The sequence below is a fragment of the Parambassis ranga genome, chromosome 10 (genome assembly GCF_900634625.1).
Source record: "Parambassis ranga chromosome 10, fParRan2.1, whole genome shotgun sequence".
Lineage (NCBI taxonomy): Eukaryota > Metazoa > Chordata > Actinopteri > Ambassidae > Parambassis > Parambassis ranga.
In genome coordinates, this window is record NC_041031.1 from 18,509,590 (window position 1) to 18,531,766 (window position 22,177).

Consider the following 22,177-nt stretch of genomic DNA (forward strand, 5'->3'; position numbering starts at 1 on the left):
GGTTCATTATGGTCCCTCTACAATTCCAGCACAGTAGAAGGAGGGCAAGTATAGCTGAGGTGGGCGGGACTTTATATCAGGAAGCCTGCACTATAAGGTTACCATAGTTTTTGTACCAGAATATAAACATGCTTATAGTGGAAATGAGAATCTTTACAGATCCCAGAGGCCAAGGGAGGGAACTGCAGACCTTTACTGCCACATGGGCTTCATTTCTGCTTGACCACAAAATTTGGCATTGCTGTTTCATGCTAGCCCCTAGAGAACTGCAGTTTTCAATTAGTCTTTCATGGCTAGGCTTGTTGTAAATTTCACAGCTTTCAAGTATGTTTTCTTCTGGAATTGTAGGAGAAGGTAAGGTGTAACGGTCATGTTGATGGTACAAGACAAGACACGTGGACTTGTGGAACTATGTGGAAAAAATGTATAGTTCAAGAACCACCAGAAATGAGGCTGCCATTATATTGCGGACTCAACAAAATATGCTACTGAAAGTATATTTCATATCCTGGGGTCTATTGGCTAAGACAAACCCTGGTTCGTGTTCTTTAGTAATTCTCACTAACTATTGGTTATCAAACCTTAAACTTCTTTTGACCAGCCTTCTTAAAGAATAAGTGTTTGAGTAAAAGCACAAAATGCCTTCAAAGCTCAGAAAGAACCTGCAACAGACACACAGATCAGTACAGCTTGTTATGAGGGGAAAACTCAGAAATCAGCATTAAGACTAGCGTAGGAGCAGCTTTGCAAATCCATACTGAGAAAGACCTTTTCATTGTCTTTGTTCTACAGTAGCTTCAGCAATGCCATAAATGCCCCTGAGAAAAAAAATCCTAAACGCAGAATCTTATCACAGGGAAAAGAAGATATGAGACATGACTTTAAACTGAGCAGTTGAGCGGAATAAAAAGCAGCATATAATACAGAGGCGCAGACATTAAATTAATTTTTTTTTACAACCCATCTGTGCACAAACATGGCAGTTAACATAAAAACTTTGTATCTGTAATGACTCTTTCACACACACACAGACACATTATGAGAATAATATTTTGCCAGAACACAAAACGTAGACGACCTAAAAAAATAAGCCTGACATTTTCTCTATAGTAACACTAACAAATTTCTAAAAAATAAGATGAAGTAATAATGCTGGCCTAGATTAATGTCTTAAATATGACAAAAAATAAGCTGGTGTGCTACATGAGAGGCTGAGTTCCATCTCCCAGATGTATGTCTTGCTGGCAGGCATTCAGTCTACTGTATCTTGTTCCTGCATTGACAGTGACCTAGTTAATATCTAATGAAAGTACACCCCCTCTTTCATCAAGGTAGTACAGACAAGGTTACCTGAGCTCAGTGTCAACAGAAAATCTTTTTTTTTTTTTTTATACTTGGATTAGTGTTTTTTTCCCCCTCATAATAAACACAAGATAAAACAAACAGAATCTTTTATCAGCGGGGGATGCCTTGCTTTGGCCTGAAGGCTGATCACTTCATCACCTCTTAATTACAATCAATCCACAATTTCCATTTTTGTGGAGGATTAAAAAGATGGCGACTTGCTTACACAGGCAGCGGCGGTGGCGAAGCTGGCAATTCATCGCGCTGAAAGGTTGACTCTATTACGAAGGTGTTTACTCCACCTCATCAGACAGCGCTGACAAGAGGAGATGCTCCTGCCAACGTCACAGACTTTTCTAATTAAATTCCTGGTGATGGGAGCCAGCCGCATGCTTATCAACTGACAATCTGTGCCACATTTTCAGCATCTATACAAACATCTGTGTTTTAAAGTGAAGGTAAATAGATGATAAATAAACCATTTTTTACAAAGAATACAAATGCTCCTCTCGGCCTTCCAATTTCAATGGCCCTGACTGCTGTGGAATTTCCTGTTTGCTTTACTGTTTATGTCATCTTTTAAAATAAATAAAAAGGTCTTTAACAAAAGATGAGCAAAAGCCTTTAAAAGCAGTTAAACCTGGGAGTACATGTACATTTAAGTCTCACAAACCTAGGGGCTGGTGGACAGATTTGTGGAATGGGCTGGAGGGAATCACCTGCTGCCTAATGTGGACAAGACCAGAAAGATGGTGACTGACTTCAGGAGGAGGGGAACAACATCACAGCCCTGTAGGGATGTAGAGGAGGTAGAGGAGTACATGTACCTAGGATTGACCATCGATAACAGATTGAGATGGAAGACCAACCGCACAGCTGTATACAAGAAGGCCTGCAGCAGACTCTACTTCCTGGGGATACTGAGGTCCTTCAGTGTGTTGGAAAAAAAGATGCCAGCAAAGATGCCTGGAAATCTTTCACCAGTCTGTTGTGGCCAGCACTCTGTTCTCCTCTGTTGTCTGCTGGGTGGGGGCAGCATTGCAGCCAGTGACGTCAACAGACTGAACAAACTGAAGGAAGGCTGGCTCTGTTATTGGCTGCAGACAGGAGACTTTTGAAGCAGCGATAGATAACCCTGATCACCCTCTCCACTCTGCACTGGACAGACAACGGAGCGCCTTTTCCAAAAGGCTCAGACAGCTTTGTTGTCTTAAAGATCGTTAACGGAAATCTTTCCTGCCTCATGCCATAAGACTGTATAATACCTCCTCTCTGTGTCATAGATAACACTGATTGTTGTAACCAACAAAGTTTTCACAAGGTTTAGCTCTTCAATTGTATACTTATATTTCTATTTCTTTGTAAACAACGTTTATACCGTTTCCTTTACCTTTAGATATCTATGTTTACTATGATGCCTGCCTGTATATTGCTGCTGTAACAGTGAAATTTCCCAGCTTGGGGTTGAATAAAGTCCCTTTGGTTAAAAAGAGAGAGAGAGAGTCACCACAACATGTAGCAGGTGGAAACTAAAAAGAACTAATTGTGACCTTAAACTGACGAAGAGCATGTGCAGCAGGTGGAGACTTTGTGTATCACCACTGGACAAAGACAGATCGATGATTGCTGAGGCATGCTGCAACAGTTTGCTGATTAGCTACACAGTTTTAATCCCTCAAACATTGTCTGGAATGTAAATTAGTCTGATAATACTGCTCACTTGGGAAGTGCACATCAAAAGACATCTCCTTAAGCAGACCCAGTCATTACCAGTGGTATGACATCCGAACAGGAATGGCACTACCCATGCTGGAGGATGACTTGTGCCCACCGTTTGATGCCTATGGAGTGAAGACCTTTGATCTAATTTTAGTGTGTGCCTTGCCCTTCTCACAAATACTCATTATCCGTGGCACAGTTGGAGTGGCAGTGCTGTGCCAATCAGATGTACCATCAATTCTTGCTGAAAGAGTGAAGATTTTTGCGCTGTATATGGAGAAAAAAAAAAGAAAAAAACATGGTGAAAATCTTTGGGCTATGGGCCCAGCCATCTGGGTTATGGAGGATAAAGCCCAGCAAGGGACAAGGCAGGAAGAAAAAAAAAATCAATCTGTGCTTCTGTAGTAGAAAAAAAAATGCTTTCAGTTGTTCTATGGACATAAAACGCAACTTCAGTTTATTAGAATCAATTACAAACTTCTATCACAACACTGATACTGGATTCTGAGTCTGATGTCAGACCATTAGGTTACTTTGTGTTTTTCTTCACTCTTTAATTAGGAGAAGGCGCCAAAACAACTTGATTAGGTTAAGGAAAAGGGTCATTGCACTAAAGCAGCCCCATGGCTTCTCATTATTGCTTCCCTGCCTAAAAAGGCACCTTATATACTGCACCTGATCTGCCTGAAAGGTGCTATATAAATAGAACTTGATTGATTGAGGAACAAGCTAACAAGCTTCTATGCTATTTTCAGGACTACTATGGTGGAGAGAAATCCTCTACCAAGTAACATATGGCTCTGTCAACACCGGTAGCCCAGGTTTTGTATGCAACTTCCTGAATTAGATTCTGATGCTGTAGTTGTGATGCTTGTTGCAGAGTGGGTACATTCGCCTTGGTGGAAAGTCGCTGCTTCACTCCCATCCATGATCATTTTTTGATTTGCTATGGAAACAGCCAGCCCCTGATGAGGATATTTTACATGAGCTTATTCAAAACAAAAAGAGCACCTGTCTTCATAACACTCTTCCACTTCTGTCATTTCAGTAGCCAAAAACTCCCCTATCCAGGTCGGAGGCTGCACCTGAGTTTCACTTCATTTCGCACTGATTGGTTAAATGCTATGACCTGCTCCATCAGCTATGTGCAGATGATGGAGTGTTTTGTAATTTGCCCTTATTCTCTGTCATACTGTATGAACAAAGTGCAGGCTATAGCCTGCTGTCATGCACACAGCTCCCCTCACCGAATCCCAATGAGAAATGGGATGCAGCATCACATCATTTTCTTTTCTCCTCTTTCTCTTTCTCCTCCTCTTTCTCTGTTTAACAGTTCACTATTACCCTCCATCTGCTGGCTTCATGTCTCATCAAAGATTTTTCTTCCCCTCACCAACTTTAAATATTCACTTCGTGTTCTTTCAACAATAGCTTACAAACACTTGGAAATAATTGAGTCTCAGCGGGCTGACAAAAAAGGGAACAGTGATCGTGCGCAGTGGAAGTGATCAAATATGGCCTTGAGCCAACCGGCTTTGTAGATGGTCTTTGTATTGCCATTGATCTGGGGGTGGATACACCCAAGGAGTACATTATTTATGCGTTTTTTTTTTTCTCCTCCCGACAGTAGTGAGTCACAAACAGTAATGGGATGAGATGGGTGTCGCACCGGAAGAGAGGAAACCAGGACCTCTGAGTATATGGGCAACCCTGAGGACCAAAGCCGGTGGCCGCTGAACAGTGATAGAAGCCTTTCATCTACCAACAGAAGAGTAATTGTCAAGATAATGTACTCTCTGTCTCACTGTACACAAGGTGCCTTGTCCTCATTACTGTGGGCAAAGAAAGTTCTTTTAACAACCTCTCAAACTTCGATGAGTCAATTATGTGCCCCTGCAGTAAGCTGTTAAAGCCATTTCATTTTCTTCCTGCAGGGCAAATAAGAAACTGTGTGATCATCAACTGTACAATCTGCCTACCTCATGTGGAGCACTTATTCACTCCTGCTTTCACTGTGTATCCATATAAATTGCAACAGACAAAACACAACAAACGCTGTGATTTTGATTTAGCATTTTTTACCGTCTAAGGTCATTAAGTTGATAATTAGCAGAAAGAAGCTAAAGCACTTCCACTCTCTTAAGTAACATGTTGAACAGGCTCCCTGATGCAGTCATGTACAATAATTCCATTATTTTTTGTTGAGTGCTTTTAGCAATAATGCATCTTAACATGTTCATAGCATCTAAATTATTCAAATTTCAGTGTGTGTCTAAGTGTTTGTGTGTCTGCATAATGTGTTTGTGGGATGCCTTCAGGGCACACATATGTCGTAAGTTAAATATCATCATGAGCACAGCAATTCAGCAGACTGCATATTATTAACACAACAACAATTTAATAACATTAATACCAATTTATTTATTTTTTGAATTCTCCTTCATGGTGCTGATGTTTGTTCTCATGCTTTTGCTGAATAAATAGATAATCAAAGCCAAAAAATGTTCAACACTCCTTGTTCTCCCCCCTCACTCTCTTTTCATGGCAGGAGCAGCATCTTTGTTGCTAAGCACCAATATCTGCTCTGTCTTTGCATTGCACATCAGATCAGATCAGGTATTAAGCCAGACATCTCCACAGTGTCTGGTCAACTGAAATCTCGTTGTTACATAAACACAATATATAAAACTATGGAGACGTTATGTATCATGCAACAATATCCTAACTTTTCTGTACGTGGGCTGGAACTATTCCTGAACCCCCCTGAAGCTAAAGAATGCTAACTCGGACAAAGAAAGACATATATTTTTTTTCCGAAGCCAGTGCTATGTGGAATAAGCCCCTGTCTCAGTGTAAATGTATGGATGAGCTCCAGGCTGTGACCAGCAGATCCAGTGTTGGACAGCCTGACATTCCCCTGAGGTGCCCCTGTTTCCTTCCTATTCATTCTTCCATCACAAGCAAAGCCCCAAGTGCTGGAGGATTTCACACTAATACATGCTCATTGATTTATAATTCACAGCAAGCATGTCAGCATCCAAGGCCTAGGAATTACACATGTTGACAATAGCAGTGGCTCGTGTATACTTGCAAGTAAAGGTCAATGTTTAAATTTGGAGGTTTAATTCCCAGCTTATCAAAACAGCAGTCCTTGAAATATCCAATATGGCAGGCAGGCTGAATACACTGTGTGTGTGTGTGTGTGTGTGTGAGGATTTCTGAGGACATGCATTTAATCTCTGTCATGTGTTGCACACGTTATGAGGGTTGCAGAATAGAGCTAGCTGTTGTGATGCTGTCATCCCCAATTTTGCTCACACAGGCATGCAATGTCATTTATTTCATGCAGCCAGTGTGTTTCAACATGGGACATGCGGATCCATTTATGATTCAGCTAACATGTGCCACTTACAGGGGACCTTTTACAGCATGACTTGTAGTAATGTAAGTAAATGTTCCACCATGTTCTGCCTAGAGTTATACAGTCATGTATATATTTCATGACATTGTGTTATACTGACTCAGAATATTTGGATAAGGCTCTGTTGCTTCTATAACTTTATGTCACAACGTAAAAATCAAGCAGAAACTCCGGGGCTGAGAAAAAAATGAAGATATCCGAGGTCAGTTCCTCAACAACTGCAGTTGTGTCACTGTAGGTGTACACACAAAACAAAACCATTTTACAGAAGGAAAAACACACATGCTCATCTCGGCTCCACTCACAGCCCGCCTGCGAGTGGAGATTTCTCCTACACCTAAAGCACATCAAGCCAATTAGCAGGCATTCCAGACATCCACTCTTACACATGTGGTGGTCTAACAGCTACGCTTCAGAAAACAGTGACTGCACCTAAACATGATACAGTATACTATTGGAACATACACTATATTGATTACTATACAGATGCACCATAGCACTGAAATAAGAAGCAAAATGTCTGCACTTACATGGATGTAAACTGATGAATCAGCATGTAAATAAAGCCCATAGATGGCAGACAGTGTTTTCAGAGAGACTGTCAAATGATAGTGATGATAACCATTCTGTTTTGCTCTCACTTCAACCAAAATGCATGGTTGTTTTATAAAAACTACAGCAGCTACACTACCAATCAAAAGTTTGTGGTCACATAGAAATGTTTTCTTAACAAACACTGTTTTTTTTTTTTTTTCTTTTGAATGAAGATAACATTAAGGTAATCAGACATACAGTCTAGACATCGATAATGCGGTAAATGACTATTCTAGCTGATTTTTAATGGAACATCTCCACAGGTATACAGAGGCCCATTTCCAGCAACCATCGCTCCTGTGTTCTAATGGTACATTGTGTTAGCTAATCGTATTAAAAGACTAATTGATGATTAGAAAACCCTTTTGCAATTATGTTAGCACAGCTGAAAACTGTTGTGCAGATCACAGAAGCTCTAAAACTGGCCCCAAACTTTTGGACCATGGTGTATATGTGTACATTCACAAGTACATGATGAAACAGCCTATTATTACCTGATTAGGTAGAAATGTGAATGGTCTTAATTAAAAAATAAAAAAGGGTGATGCAATAAAATATTTAACAGCAATTACTACTTCATCAGGATTTAAAATAACATGTTTTAACAAATGGGGTTTTGGAACATTGACTAATCTAAAGTAGCTAATCACATTATTAGTCAGAACTCTTAAAACCCTGCTGCAGTCAGTGACGAGGCTGAAAACTTGACCACTTTTTTACTCCCTGGAATGCTTACTGTGTATAAACCAGCAAACACATAATCTTCCACACACAATGGCTTTCATTTGTACCAGACAAGTAACTGAATCATCCCTTTGTAACCAAAAGGCGAACAAGAGTTAGACCACAGCAGGCAGGCAGATTACGCGCTGCCTTTAGAACCTCTATCACCTCCCTGAAGAGACTCTGGAGCTTCCACTTGACAGTCAAACCTCTGGTAACACACTGAGCAGGCTAGGGGAGAGGAAAGGAGGGCGCTGGGTGATAAAAGGAGGGAGAGAGAGAGAGAGAGAGAAAAAGAGGGAGGCTGGGAGAGGAAACGATGTTCTTATCTGTTCAGTGTGTTCGCCAGCCCAGGAGCAGCAGCCTGACAAAGGTTCTAATGAGTCTTCCACCCAACTAATAGCTATCTGTGATTTTACACAGTTAAGAAAGACGCATGCTTAATTTTAGTTTTAGGGGTTTTTTTTAAAAGGGAAATTAGGCCGTCCCATTAGTTATATAACATTTCTATGATTACATATAGAGCAGGAGGTGACAGCATTATGGACGTTCGGGAGCAATGCTGTTATGAAGTTGGTGGCACAGCTAACTAACAGCAGCTAACTGATAGCATTTAAAAATTACAGGTATTCTGTATGGTAAAACATTTTATCTGTTCTCATGCCATCAATGAAATAATCAATATTTGAGCTGTGCGACCCCCCCCCCCAAAAAAAAAAAAAAAAAGACGAGGCAGAAATTAGGCAGATGATATTCCCACAGTTATTCAAGCCTTGCGTCACTCTTTAGAAGCTTTCTACATGGAGTATCTTCCCAGCAGGGGATGAAAACTCATCCACAAGCGCTCTGTGATCCTACACCACCTGGAGACACGCTACTGCTTTCTCAGGAATAAATAAAATTGTCAGCTTTTTGCCAGATTTTAAGGTTTGTAGGCCTTCTGATTTTTTTCCCCACAGGCTCCAAGGACAAACATCCAAGATGTACTTTGGTCTATACCAGCTGTAAGCCCAACGGAGACTAGGATCAGCGACCTGCACTAACAAGCGCCTGCCCAGTGTCCTGCCGAGAGCCTTTCATAGTCTGGCAGAAGCAGGGTTATGGGAGTTTGTCCAGTGTAAGAGGCACAAGTGCTGCTGGAGAGTCTGCAGTTCCCTCAGAGGCGGGGAAGTATCCGTGTACAGACTTCTCCACTATTGTTGCGATGACAAGATGACACTCTGACATATCCCGAGCAACCCGCTGGCTGTTCACAGAACAAGACTACAATTTATTTGTCTCATAGGCAGCATTTTCTCCCCATATATTTTTAAATTAACAACAAATAAGTGAAATTTGGTCTGTGCACATGTAAATCAGCCCTGCTAATGGGATCAAGCTTAAGACAAAGCAAACTTAAACATGAGCTTATAAGTACCACCATGCTTAGATACTGTAGAAAAGACACAGCATTGCTGTTGACATCTAGGGCACAAAGCAGTCAATACTCTAAAAACTAGGTGCGAATGCAGGATGAAGGTGCTAAAGTCATTGTAAGAACATCCTAAAGCAGCTGATGGAAGCAAAAAACACACACACAAAGAAAGATGGCCAACACTGGCCTCACTAAAAGAGAAACATCATCAATCTTTCTGTGCCATTAGGATATAGGCATGTTATTCGACTGTGTGAATATTTAATGATTCCTAATTAGTTGTAAGAAATTACACTAGTGGTCAGTAATGGCATGTAAATGGCTGTTGTGTTTGCATGTTTGTGGCTCAAATGACTTGCTAGGTGAACGACTGCAGGCTGTAATGCAGCAGCGACACAAGGACACTGTGTCTTTACATATTGAACATGGGGGGGGGGGGTGTAAAACATTATAGCTAAAGGATGTTATGGCATATCACACCTCGACTGCAAATCCTGTTTTAATCATATCTTAAAATGAATAATAAACATGCTAATTTGCAAGTCTTTGCAACCTTGTGTAGAAAGATACATCAAAACGGACAAAGGTCTACATAAAGGTTAGAATAAGGTCTCTTCATTTAAGCTGGAGACACTGCTTGAGGGCATCTGACCTGTTTTTGTTTTTTTCCTCATGGGACTATCCCCTAAGATTTCTGTCTCTCTTTGTTCTGCTGCCACATAGTGTGACTTTGCCTGCCCCCTACTCTTAGCCAGCTCCATCACCCCTGACCCTTGCTAAATGCTCCTTGTCTGCACACACACGAAAGGACTTTCCAAAGGTGCCACGACACGTACCTACCTGGCAGCCTGCGCAGGAAGGTCATTCTTCAAAGTGACATGGACAGCAAGGTCACTGTCAGTAGGGAGCCGTTCGTAGAAGACTGCCTCTTCCTGGTTACTGTATCCCAAAATGGCTACAGTGCCACCAGCAGTCATCTAGCACATCAAATCTTCAAAAGAAAAACAGATTCCAAGCATTTTTCTATACTTGAAAGGAACTCTGGCTATACCTTTATTTAAAGTTTGCTACTTTTAGTGCTGCAACTTCAAATATAAATGCAAATTCAGAAAAAAAAGAGCCACACAGCAAAATACAAGAAGTATGCTCTTATTGTTAAACATGCGCTCAGTATGCTTGGGCTGTGCCTTTGTTCATTTTTCATAAAATTCTGGTGAGTGCAGCAGTTGCCCTGTTTATCCAAAGGTCTTCCCCCCAGTGACTTTTAAGAATAATTTCTTTTAAACTAGCAACTGGATTTCAATTAAACCACCTTCTATTAAAACAGAACTCTTGCCTCCTTCTTTTTAGCAGCCGTCAGTGATGAGTAAGCATATTCCATAAATGACCCAGCTGTTGGAGCATATTGTGTTTCGCCTCATCAGGGATTCGAAGGGGCTGACAACAGATCAGCCGCATCCGTTTACGTTTTTTTTTTCCTCCAGCTGACCAGAGCTCTGTTTAAAGTGGGTCTTCTGTTTGTCTCAGACAGCTGGTGGTGGTGGAGTATGTGTTACAGATGTGTGGCTCATGATGACTACCATGGCTGTGTAAATGTCTTTTCTAAGCGACAGCAACAAATAAAACACATGTCAGCCTAAGGTATGTAGTGAAGCCACATGGTTGGATAATGTGGGGGTAAAAGGTACTTTCAGTAAACTACTATTTGTGTGAATATGTGGCCAATTTATGAACCCAACACATTCAAATAAATGTCACTAATATCAACCCTTTTCACACATCTAGGTCTCTTTGATTGACCAACTATTTATAAAGTTCAAATTCCCAACTGAATCCAAAGGTCATAGAAGGGGGGAAAAAAAAGTTAAATTTGAAACCTAGTGTTTCAGTCTGTGATCATTGATTTTTCTTCCATGTCCTTAATGGACAGGCTAAAAATACACTGCTTCTGGGTACACTGCTCATTTTTTGATGGAGCTCATAATACATCTGTCCTCTAACAACATATTTAACAACTCAATGTATCATATTATACAAGAGCCTCTAACAGAAAAGCATTTTGAAGCTTAACGTGACAGCACATAGGTGCAAAGCTGCAGCTGATACTGAAAAACATGTGGAACAAATTCAGAGTAATTTCAAACTGAGTTTCATTTTTCCACACCTTTCATTGCAAATCAAGCATCAAATATGTTCGATTTGATGTGCAGGTGGTGCCATTTTTCTCTTCCTTTAAAAACAGAGAGAATCGTAAACCTCCCCCACAAACAATTTATATTTCAGAAGAAAAATTAATGAAGTTCTGTCTCATTTGTTTCAATAACAGAAATAAATTGATGCCTCATGAACACAGGGGATATAATCACTTACGTATTTTCGCGACCATAAGGCGCACCGCATTATAAGGCGCAGTGTCAGTTACACGGTCTATTTCTGTCCTCAGCGCATATACAAGGCGCACCGTACTACAAGGCGCAGGTTACGCTAAAACATACCATATCAGTGAGGAGCCGGTGCAGCCTCTCTCTCAACGGTGGCAGCGACAGAGAAACAGCGTGTGTGTTTCTATGGGCAGAGCAGTGGCTGCTGCTGAATGCCTGTTGTGATTCCAACTTTATCTTTACACTTTATTAACAAATAAAGACCATCTTTGGATATAAATTGCACCACAGTGATTCCTAATTCATTATTGCTCTGAAATTATGCTGGCTTTCACAAAAGCTCGGACAACAGTCACTGAGACGCTAAGACGCATGCTACGCTAAAACATACCAGTACGTAAATAAAAAGGTAACGGGACAAAAACATAGAGTTAAGTCGAACTTTATTACAGCTATGTACAATACACTCACATTTTAATCAATCCTCTCCCGCAAACCCATCAAAGTCCTCATCTTCAGTGTCAGAATAAAACAACTGTGCGAGTGCTTGCATACCAGCTTCCCTCTCATCGCTGTCAGAGTCACTGTCGTTGCCGGCTGGCTGTTCTGAAATTACGCCGGCTTTCACAAAAGCTCGAACAACAGTCAATGCAGAAACATCGTCCATACGTCCACAATCCACTCACATATGGTGGCGTAACTCGCCCGGCGCTGCCTCTCTCTCAACGGTGGCAGCGACAGAGAAACAGCGTGTGTGTTTCTATGGGCAGAGCAGTGGCTGCTGCTGAATGCCTGTTGTGATTCCAACTTTATCTTTACACTTTATTAATAAATAAAGACCATCTTCGGATATACGTTGTCCCGCATTTTAATCAGATGCACCACAGTGATTCCTAATTCATCCTTACCAGTGGCTGACTGTACAGAACATTTATTACAACAATAAACAGGAAACAACTGCGCGAGTTCAAACCTGCCAGCTTCCCTCTCGTCGCTGTCAGAGTCACAGCCACACACGTTGCCGGCTGGCTGATCGGAAATTATTATTATTATTGTTCGGAAATTATGCTGGCTTTCACAAAAGCTCGGGCAACAGTCACTGCAGAAACATGAGCCCATGTGTCCACAATCCATTCACATAACTGACGTAACTCGCCCGGCGCTGCCTCGCAGTAAAGCTGTGCTCGCTGTCCGCCATCCATCGCTCCCACGCCGCTCGCAACTTTACTTTGAACGCCCTGTTTACGCCGATGTCCAGCGGGTGGTGTTCTTTGTTAACACTCCCGGGATAACGGCAAGCTATGAATTCATCTGCTTCGCCTGTATTTTTACACCAGCGGTGAGACGGGCGTATGCGGAGTCGCGGATCAGCAGCGAGGGTGATGCGTGGAAAAAAACCATCCGGTCTCTTTACATAAACTTCCCTGAGCCACTCCTCGTCTCCTCATTTCTCCTTAACAAAGACTCCTGCTGGAAACATTTCTTTAGGCAGAGTCTTTCTCTTCCATAGGCGGAAGTTTCTGTCCATTACCATCCAGTCCACCACTACAGTCCGTATTGATACCGTGCTGGTCCCCATTCTCTCCACAGTTTGGTTCACGGGGATTTCGAAAGTGAGGTGGACTTCATCCATGTTGGTGATGTGGCTGGGCTGGATGTTTTTGCTGGCAATGTTGTCACTGCATAACGCGGAAGCTGTAATCCGCTGGAAGTTGCTGCACCAGTACCGTAGCATTCAGCTGATTGGTGAATTGCTGCCAGTGTACGTAGTGTACGCTGGCAGCAATTCACCAATCGGCTGAACCGGTGTGTTATGTAGTATCCATCTGATTGGTTCATCGCTGCTAGTGTACGTAGTGTACGTATGACGTACTGTTCAGCTGATTGGTGAATTGCTGCCAGCGTACGTAGTTTACGTACCACGTCCCCGTGTCTGGTACTCAACCCATACACAAGGCGCACCGTATTATAAGGCGCAGGGCCGACTTTTGAGAAAATTTTAGACTTTTAGGTGCGCCTTATAGTCGTGAAAATACGGTAGTTTACATTTGGCACAAACAACAGCAGATTATACATTCACTTTTTTCCCCCACTATATGCCATAATGACATAACTCCTTTCAGTCTGACTGCATGAGACATATTCATGGTATTCATGTTAATAAAGGCTCTCTCAGTATAAAAAGCTAATAAGCCAATCTATAATGTGACTTTATTCTGATAACAAACCAAAAAATGCAAATGATTTATTAAATTTGGGAAGCCAGCACATCAGCTGTCAGCTGCCTACCAAAGTGCATGCATACTGATAGAAATCCTGTGAGTAATAAATCAAAACCTCGGGATCTTCGTCCTCAAAGTCGTTTCCTCCGCTTTCTGTGCCATGTGAACATCGCTGTCACCAGATAATCACAAGGCCTCCTTTCCCTCTGTTGCGTCCATCCTGTGATTCACAGACTGCATAATATCACTGAAAATGGAGGGCCTTATCTTTGACTCCAATGCTACCACCACAATCGGCGAACAACTGACTGCATATGGTGCAGTATATCCTCTTTAACATGTAAAGAATAAGGGGATTACAGGTTCACACAGAGGCACTCTCACCTGAGCACACATGTATGCACGCAACTCACACACTACACACACACAGAGTTCTAAACATATACAGTGCCCTGAACCAAATCATTTACCAAATCCAACAGGCTGAAAGAGGCAGACACAGCATTGCTAATACAGAGTTAAAGGAAATACAAGGAAGAGCAAAGTCGGTCTTCGTGCTTTCCTTTAACCATGCTACTCCATATCAGAGTGAATGCGTCAGCCCTACCATGGTTAACACTCAATAAAACATCAAAAGGGATGAAGCTCAGAGCTCTGGACAAATACACACCCACACAGATACCAAATACACTCAGAAACTCCCTTTCATTCTCATACATGTATGTAGAGTGTGTATTTTGTAGCTGGAGCTGGTTGAACTGGATTAAAATGGAAACAGGTTTGCATCCCTTTCATCAGAACGCACAAACAGACACTATGCAGACTGCTGAATGTGATTTCAATCGAACATTAGTCTACAGCAGCCTCTTGCAATCAAGTTAGTATACAGGGGACAAACTGGCGATTTGAGTCAATGCAGCCAGCCGATGCCAGACACACAGGAGCTGTCATCAACTTCCCATCAGGCTCCACTCCCCCCCAGTGGATGTTTTGAAAGAGGAGGAACACTTCTTTTGAAATTTTTATATCCAGCGGCAAAGGCATTTAATGGTCACTACTTTGCATGTTATATGAGGAGGGGAGCATTATAATCATCTGCCCAGCCCAAAAACTGGGCTTTGACAGCTTACAAGGGCTAATTCATTATTCAATTATTCTAAATATTTCAGGGGACCGACAGGATGCACAGGCAATGAATATTTCAGCCACTGCCTTACAAGCAGTGGTAGCCAAGCACTTGTCTAATATTGATCAAGAGGGCAGCAGATTCACTCCTCTGCCAAAAAAAGAACAATGGTGTACCTTTATCCTGTCTCCATTTCCATCTGAAAAGAAACTTTGCACTAGAAATGTAAAAGAGGAAGAGAGAGAGAGAGAGAGAGAGAGAAAGAGAAAAGCATAGAAAAGAAATGCACTGCTGGACCAGAACCAAACCTACAAAAGACACCCAGCAACTGAAGGTGAAGCGATAATGCAGGGCATCTGAGACTGGAGTGATACTGGACACAATCCCCTCTCTGTGAGCGGGGATAAAAAGGGTCAATGCAGCCTTTAAAATGCAGAGACACTCGCTCACTATCAGAAATTAACAGGGCTCCGACTGTACAAAAAGTAATTCCCTGCTCAAATACAAGCTGTTGCAAAGGACAAACAACCTCCACAATTATGCCCATTTCCACTAGCAGTCTCCCCTGCTGATAACCACTATATTACTGTTAGCAGGGAGGCAAAGAGATGAATTGCTTTGCAGGCAGGCATCTCTCCTCTCAGCAAACACACATGCACAAGTATGCAGATACATACACTATGTGTATACATTATTTTCTGCAGAGGGGAGGAGCCTTGCGTATAGCCATGATAAGAGCAATCACCAAAAGCCACAGGACTTCTTTAGACACCCACCCCCCACACCAACTTTGCACTTTCTGTAAAACTGATTAAATGCAGTCCAGGATCAGACTCACACTCCCCATATCTCCCTCTCCCACCTCACTGTAGCCTTCATGCTGAGCTTTTTTTTCAGCTCCCTAATCTGCCCTTTTTAAAAAAAAAAAAACCTGGAGGGGGGTTATTAATAAAAAGGAAGCTGTGGATGTTCCCTTACCTTGAAATACCATCCAGACCTCGAGAGTCCAAAAGATAAGCTGTCAGGAGATAAGCTTGGTGCTGCTCCACAACAAAGAAAACAGGCAAAAATCCTCCCAAGTCTCTTGGAATCAGAATCCAATTCACAGCCTTTTCTGATTTCAACTTACTTTATGTGAACAGGATGTCCTTCACTGAATATGAAATAATCCGTTTCTCTTCCTTTTCCCTGGTTGAGAAGTATTTTCTCAGTGTTGCTTTCCCACCACTGATATTCCACCTTGGCACAGTGAAATAATGTTATGTATTGTACTGGAAAATGCGTGTGAGAGCCAGAGAGAAATAGAGACACCGTAGGATCTCTTCTGGTGCGCACTACCAGCTCCTCTGCAAGTGAATCAAGACGGTCCTCACAGCTCTCATCCTGCCTTCAGGAATGAAATTCAGCATCCGCTGTTCATCCCCACAACAAGGGGAGGATGTCTCCCCCCCCAGGAAACTTTAACACACCTCCGCTGAAGCTATTAGGGGGTGAGAGTGGAGCTCTGATTATGTGTTATTTTCCTTGTTATCCTCCCTCATCAATGGATTTTCTCCTTTTTTTTTTCCTTCTCCAATTTGCCCGTTATGTAGCTCTCTCCTCTCCGGGATAGGGTCTCACAGAATGGATGCTGAGAAAGCAGCGGAATGAGGCGAGCGGCTTGTTCTCCCGCTCGCCCTGCCTCTCTGTGTGTGTGCGTCTCTCTCTCCCTCTCTCTCTCTCTCTCGCCTTCACCCTCCCTCGTACATGTACCCTCCCTGCTTCTCACTGCACCTCCCCACCCTTTCATTTTCTCTCTCTCTCCTCCTCTCCTTCCCTTTATACACACACTGAGATATGCACTTCTCTAGCTCTGGCTTTTGACAATTACTGCTGTGCCATTTCCAGCCATGTCAGACAGAAAGGTTCACCGCCCATACTCCTCACAGAAACAAATAATGCTTGATAAATATGTAAAATTAAATAGATATGAAGAGAAGGAGCAGCAGCATTGGAAAAGAGCACCTAGCCAAGAGCCAATCTAATCTCCTGTCTTCATCCTGGTAACCTGATTACTAAATATCCCTGGAGCTGACAGTGTTTTGCATCTTCTTTTGTTCTAACTTTTTTTTTTGACTGAAATCAGTTCAGTACTTGATGCTGGCCAACTGTCAAGAGTGACTGTAGAGGAAGACAAAAATAGCAAGCAAGAGAGCAGCACACTGCATAGAAACAAGGACAATACATGTGCAGTGGCAGCTGTACAATTATATAATTAGTCACATAAACAAATTGAACAGAAATTCAATGCGCACACAGTGATTACCAGACGAGTGGCAAACTATAGTGCAACAATAAATAATGTAAAGCAACAAAAGGAACTAAATAAAATTCTGGAAAGCCTCCTACACAAACAGAATCTCACTTACCCACCTATAATTACTCAGAGACCAGTCATGGCTTATCTATTTGTCATTACAGCAGCATAACAATACCTCCTGCTTCACACACACCTACTATGAAAAACTAGAATTGAAGGCAATTATCTTCCTAAGCTTGGACTTTGTGGTCCAAACTCTTGTATTCTGTCATTCTACAATCTAATTCAGCGTGACAATTTAACCCCTAAGTCATGTATAAGTGCAGGATACACACAGATTACATATTAGTTCCATTTTCACTTGATAAGAGGATGGCAACCTTGATGTTATCAAGGCAAGGTCACGTCTCATCAACACCTTGTCACCTAAGCAAGGAGCCAAATGTTGAAGTGCTTTTGGCAGAGTCACTTGGCCACTGTATTTCATCCATCACGCAAGCCTTCCCTGGGGAGTCATGTCAACAATGTCCTTTCCTTTTTTGTTTTTGTAGAGTACAGGTTCGGAGCTGAACAAACCATTTCACACCAGGGGATTGTCCATGAAGTCAATTATTTACTTTTTGGCTTTCCCCCTTTGGCAAAACATACCATAAAGAAGGGACAGCTCGTACCCTCAGCACACAACCTGCATCACATGTTGCAACGTTACATCACATTTGCCGCTTCAGCCATGCAAATATCTTCTGTCTGTGATGAAAGCATAAAAAAATGAGCTAAGATTCTGCACTGTTTCTAGGTTTAGCAATTCAATGTAGGAAAGTTTGTGACACTATATGTTAACTCCTCAGTACTAAAGGTCAAATTTCCTTGGGTTGTATCCAAAGCACAATACCGCATACTAAAAGAAGAGCAATACATCAAGCTTTGTCCACAGCCAGATAGAAAAGCAACTTCATTACAGATACTGAATTTTCTAAGCACAGACAGTAAAATTCCAATCAGCAAAAGCCCTGTCAGAAGAAGGTTGCCTATGTCTCAGAGGACAAAAAGCTCCTCTAAACCACTTCCCAGAACAAGGACAAACTCTTAGCGTGGGCTGACACACGCAAGCGTTTTACTGTAAATGAGAAAAAAAACTAGAAAAAAAGGTTTATTTTTCTGATGAATTCAATACGGTCGCGTAACAAACACACGTGGTTGCTGGAAATGTTCAAGTCTGTGGGTGTTTCTGAACACTGAACTCCGTCCTAACTCAGGAGAAGCAGTATTCCATTGTTAGGGGACATGCTACAACCTCTGGTGAGTGTCTTTGTACAGATGGATTCACTGCAGCAGTATAATGAGCGCAAACACACCTCAAAGCTAACACGGTTAACAGTCACCTCAACACCACTGATCATTTCTGAGTGCACTTGATGAAATTCCTGACATCATGCTGGGATAACATGGGTTATCAGGTTTGAGTAAGGCTGTGTAGTCCATGCAGCTTGAGCAATTAAAGCAAAAGGGGGCCAAAGAAATACTAAATTACATCTTTTCATTCACATTGTTCAGCCTATCGTTTCTACTTAAATGTCTTTAATATAAAGTGAAGGCAAAAAGAGTACTTTGTCTTCACAGGCTTACATTTCAAGAGAAAATATGTCTTTATGAGTGTTCTATAAGAAGTGATTTTATATGTCAGTACTGTGAAGCACAGTATACATACATATATATATAGTAAATGGCTGAAATGAAATGACATACAGGTAACAGCACATCACATGTGATAGATGTGCTGTATCCAGGTCATGTCCTTCAAAATAAGCATCTACATCTCATCCTCCTCCTTTTATCAGAGGGTAAACAGCAAATCACCGCTGCCAGATGGTTCAGAGTGTGGCTGAAATCGTCACTTCACTCAAAAATGTGATGAGTGTTCTAAAACTGGCTGCAACGTTCAATTTCCATCACGTGTTTGCTGTGAAAGGCGAGTGCCGATACTAAAATGTGTCTTTCACTCCCTCTCTCTCTCTCACACACACACACACACACACACATTATCCTCCTTCCTCTCTCTGTCTGTCTCTCCCTCTGTGGTACAGCTTGCAGATAAGCCTGGCCTGGGTAAGCCCCCTGGCTGGAGGTACCAGCAGGGTCCTTTTTGAATCTCATTATGGAGGTAGCACAGTTTCCAACCGACTGTCCATGGGCCAGAACTCTGTTCCAAACAGCCAGTGACTACAACTCATTTGCAGCTGCTTTGTCACTGTAACTTTTTCTGCAATAAAGAAGCGCTGCCAGTGATATGCGTGATGTTTTCCAGATGTTTCTCTGTTTAGCCTAAAACAACAGCTTTAACTTGTAAAGTCAAACTTGACAGATTTAGGATCTGTTAATTATGAAACGCTAGCTGACGTCAGACTATTGGAGGTTTGGTCCTCAGCAACTTCAACATCTATGTGAAGTGTCCTAAAGGCACATTGCTATATGTTACAAGAGGATGTCACGTGTCCATTACAAAATAGACTTTATCTTAAAAAGACAAACAAATGTGCAGAAAACCTCTGAAAAAAGAGGACAAAATGTGTATAAGCATGCCCTGCTGTACATGCCCAGCATGTATGTAAGACACACATTTCATCAGTCTGATTTCCACATCTGTCTTACAGAAGCATAAAGTATACTATTATTCCTCTATTTAAAGAAAAAAAAAATCAAACCCAACACACGCCTACTAAGTTTTCAAAAATCAAACCATCACACACACTTCTGTGTCATAATTACTTCCTATATCTCCTTTACTTCCACAAGACGCTGACACTATGATACACTATGACACTATGATAAACTAATGACAAACCTATGACAACACTGAGACAGAGACTGGTTCACCCGAAGGATAAGATTCCCAGGGAGAAACACAGCAATGTGATATATGCAGTCCAGTGCAGTGAGGAATGCTCTGATCTGTACATTGGAGAAACTAAACAACCACTCCACAGAAGAATGGCTCAGCACAGGAGAGCCACCTCCTCAGGACAAGACTCAGCTGTTCACCTCCACCTCAAAGACAAAGGACACTCCTTTGAGGACAACAACGTTCACATTTTAGACAGAGAGGAAAGGTGGTATGAAAGAGGAGTCAAGGAAGCCATCTATGTAAAGCTGGAAAAACCTTCCCTTAACAGAGGTGGTGGCCTCAGACATCATCTTTCTACCACATACAATGCAGTGATTCCATCCATTCCCAGGAAGTTTGCACATACTCACAGTAAGAACAAAGGGCTGTCAATCAGTCCCCCTCCGGCAGTTTCATAGTCGTTAGCCAGTCGTTAGACACACCTGGCCCAGTCAGCCAGAACATCACAGGTAAGTATGGAAACATTTAGTGCTATTGTTTGTAAGTTTTTTTAAAGTTTTACCCAGACCCACCCACATAGGTCTGTAACCACATATAAACCATGTTTCCCCACCAAACAGTTAGAACTGATGAAGCTGCTTGGATGAGCAGCGAAACGTCTTCTAGAAAACTCTACAAGTCCAGACGCCTTGCTTCAATCTTCTCTACATAAACTAATTAGACAATTTACAGAGCAGTTGATTCACAGTGACCTCATCATATTATGGAATTACACATCACCTTTTAACAGTTCAATAACACCCAACACCCACCTGACAGGCTGCAGAGCCGGGGATGATACAGTCATGCTCCAAGTTAAAGTCACAGATCATCTCCTCTGCATCCTTCTCCAACAAACAGCAAAACAACTGTGTGTGAGAGAGAGAGCGGATATAATACACAAACAGCCTGAAACACGTTTAACGTTTTGAACTGTGCTGTAAGAAATTAACAATAACTTTGCCACTTTTACGTTGAAGTTTTGAAAACAGAAGCAAATATGCTAATCAGTCATCTACGCAGGCAGGCTGCGCTTCACAGTAGCGATATTCTGCTTTTCCAATCCCCAAACTCTGCGATAAAAACCCCTTTACTTAACATTGTTGGCAAACGCCAGAGTTATGTAGCGCTACACATCATGTGGAGTGTATTACATTAAGTGTGACTCACCAACACGCGTTAAATACCGACGGGATTCACAGATGCACACAGAGCCGTCTGTCACCTGTTCGAAATGTGCGCACAAGGTTTTGTTTTGTTTATTTTTAATGAGTGTACGGTGGCCCAGAAGGATCATCTGACATTGTCTGCAAAGACAAGCCCAAAACATGCGCACTAATCTGAAACAGTGAGAACGCCATCTCAGAAATCACAACTTATTTTAATGAAATTATTAATTAACACATTTCATGAAGAGCATGGACAGCTCGATCAGCCATGTTGGAGAAAGCAACACATTGAGGCTACAGTTAACTCACAGCTCAGAGCATATAGATTCAGTGTCATAATCACCAGCTGTGTACGTTGTAATTTTGCTTTAACATTTTTTTTCATTGTTCACTGTGCCACAAAGTAAGTTTATTTATATATATTTTAGGAGTACATTTACTTTTATTGGAAGTGTTGAAAATGCCTCATTTCTCTCATGTGCTGATCCTGAGAGTTCAAATCAGTGGAGTTTTAATCAGTTTATAGTATAAAAAAAGATACCAGAGCACGTTTCACATTGTGAGGAGGTGATATGAGAGCACAAGAGGTGACATTTCCTCTCATCTCTACCCTCAAACACTCTCACTTTGTCCTGCGTATGAACCAATCCACTTATTAGTTGCAGGGTTTATCCAGCATTTAAAAAAAAAAAAAATAATAACTGCATTTCCTGCTAAATGTAGCCTGATACTTTTATACCCTGAAGGGAAATGAAATAGCTCGACTCCACCCCATTGATCAACAGTGGAATTGAAAGTCTGACATGTTATGTGAGGACTAATTACAGGGGGGTATACCTCATTAAGCCTCATTAGAATAAAGATCACAGAACATGTCTGTGATC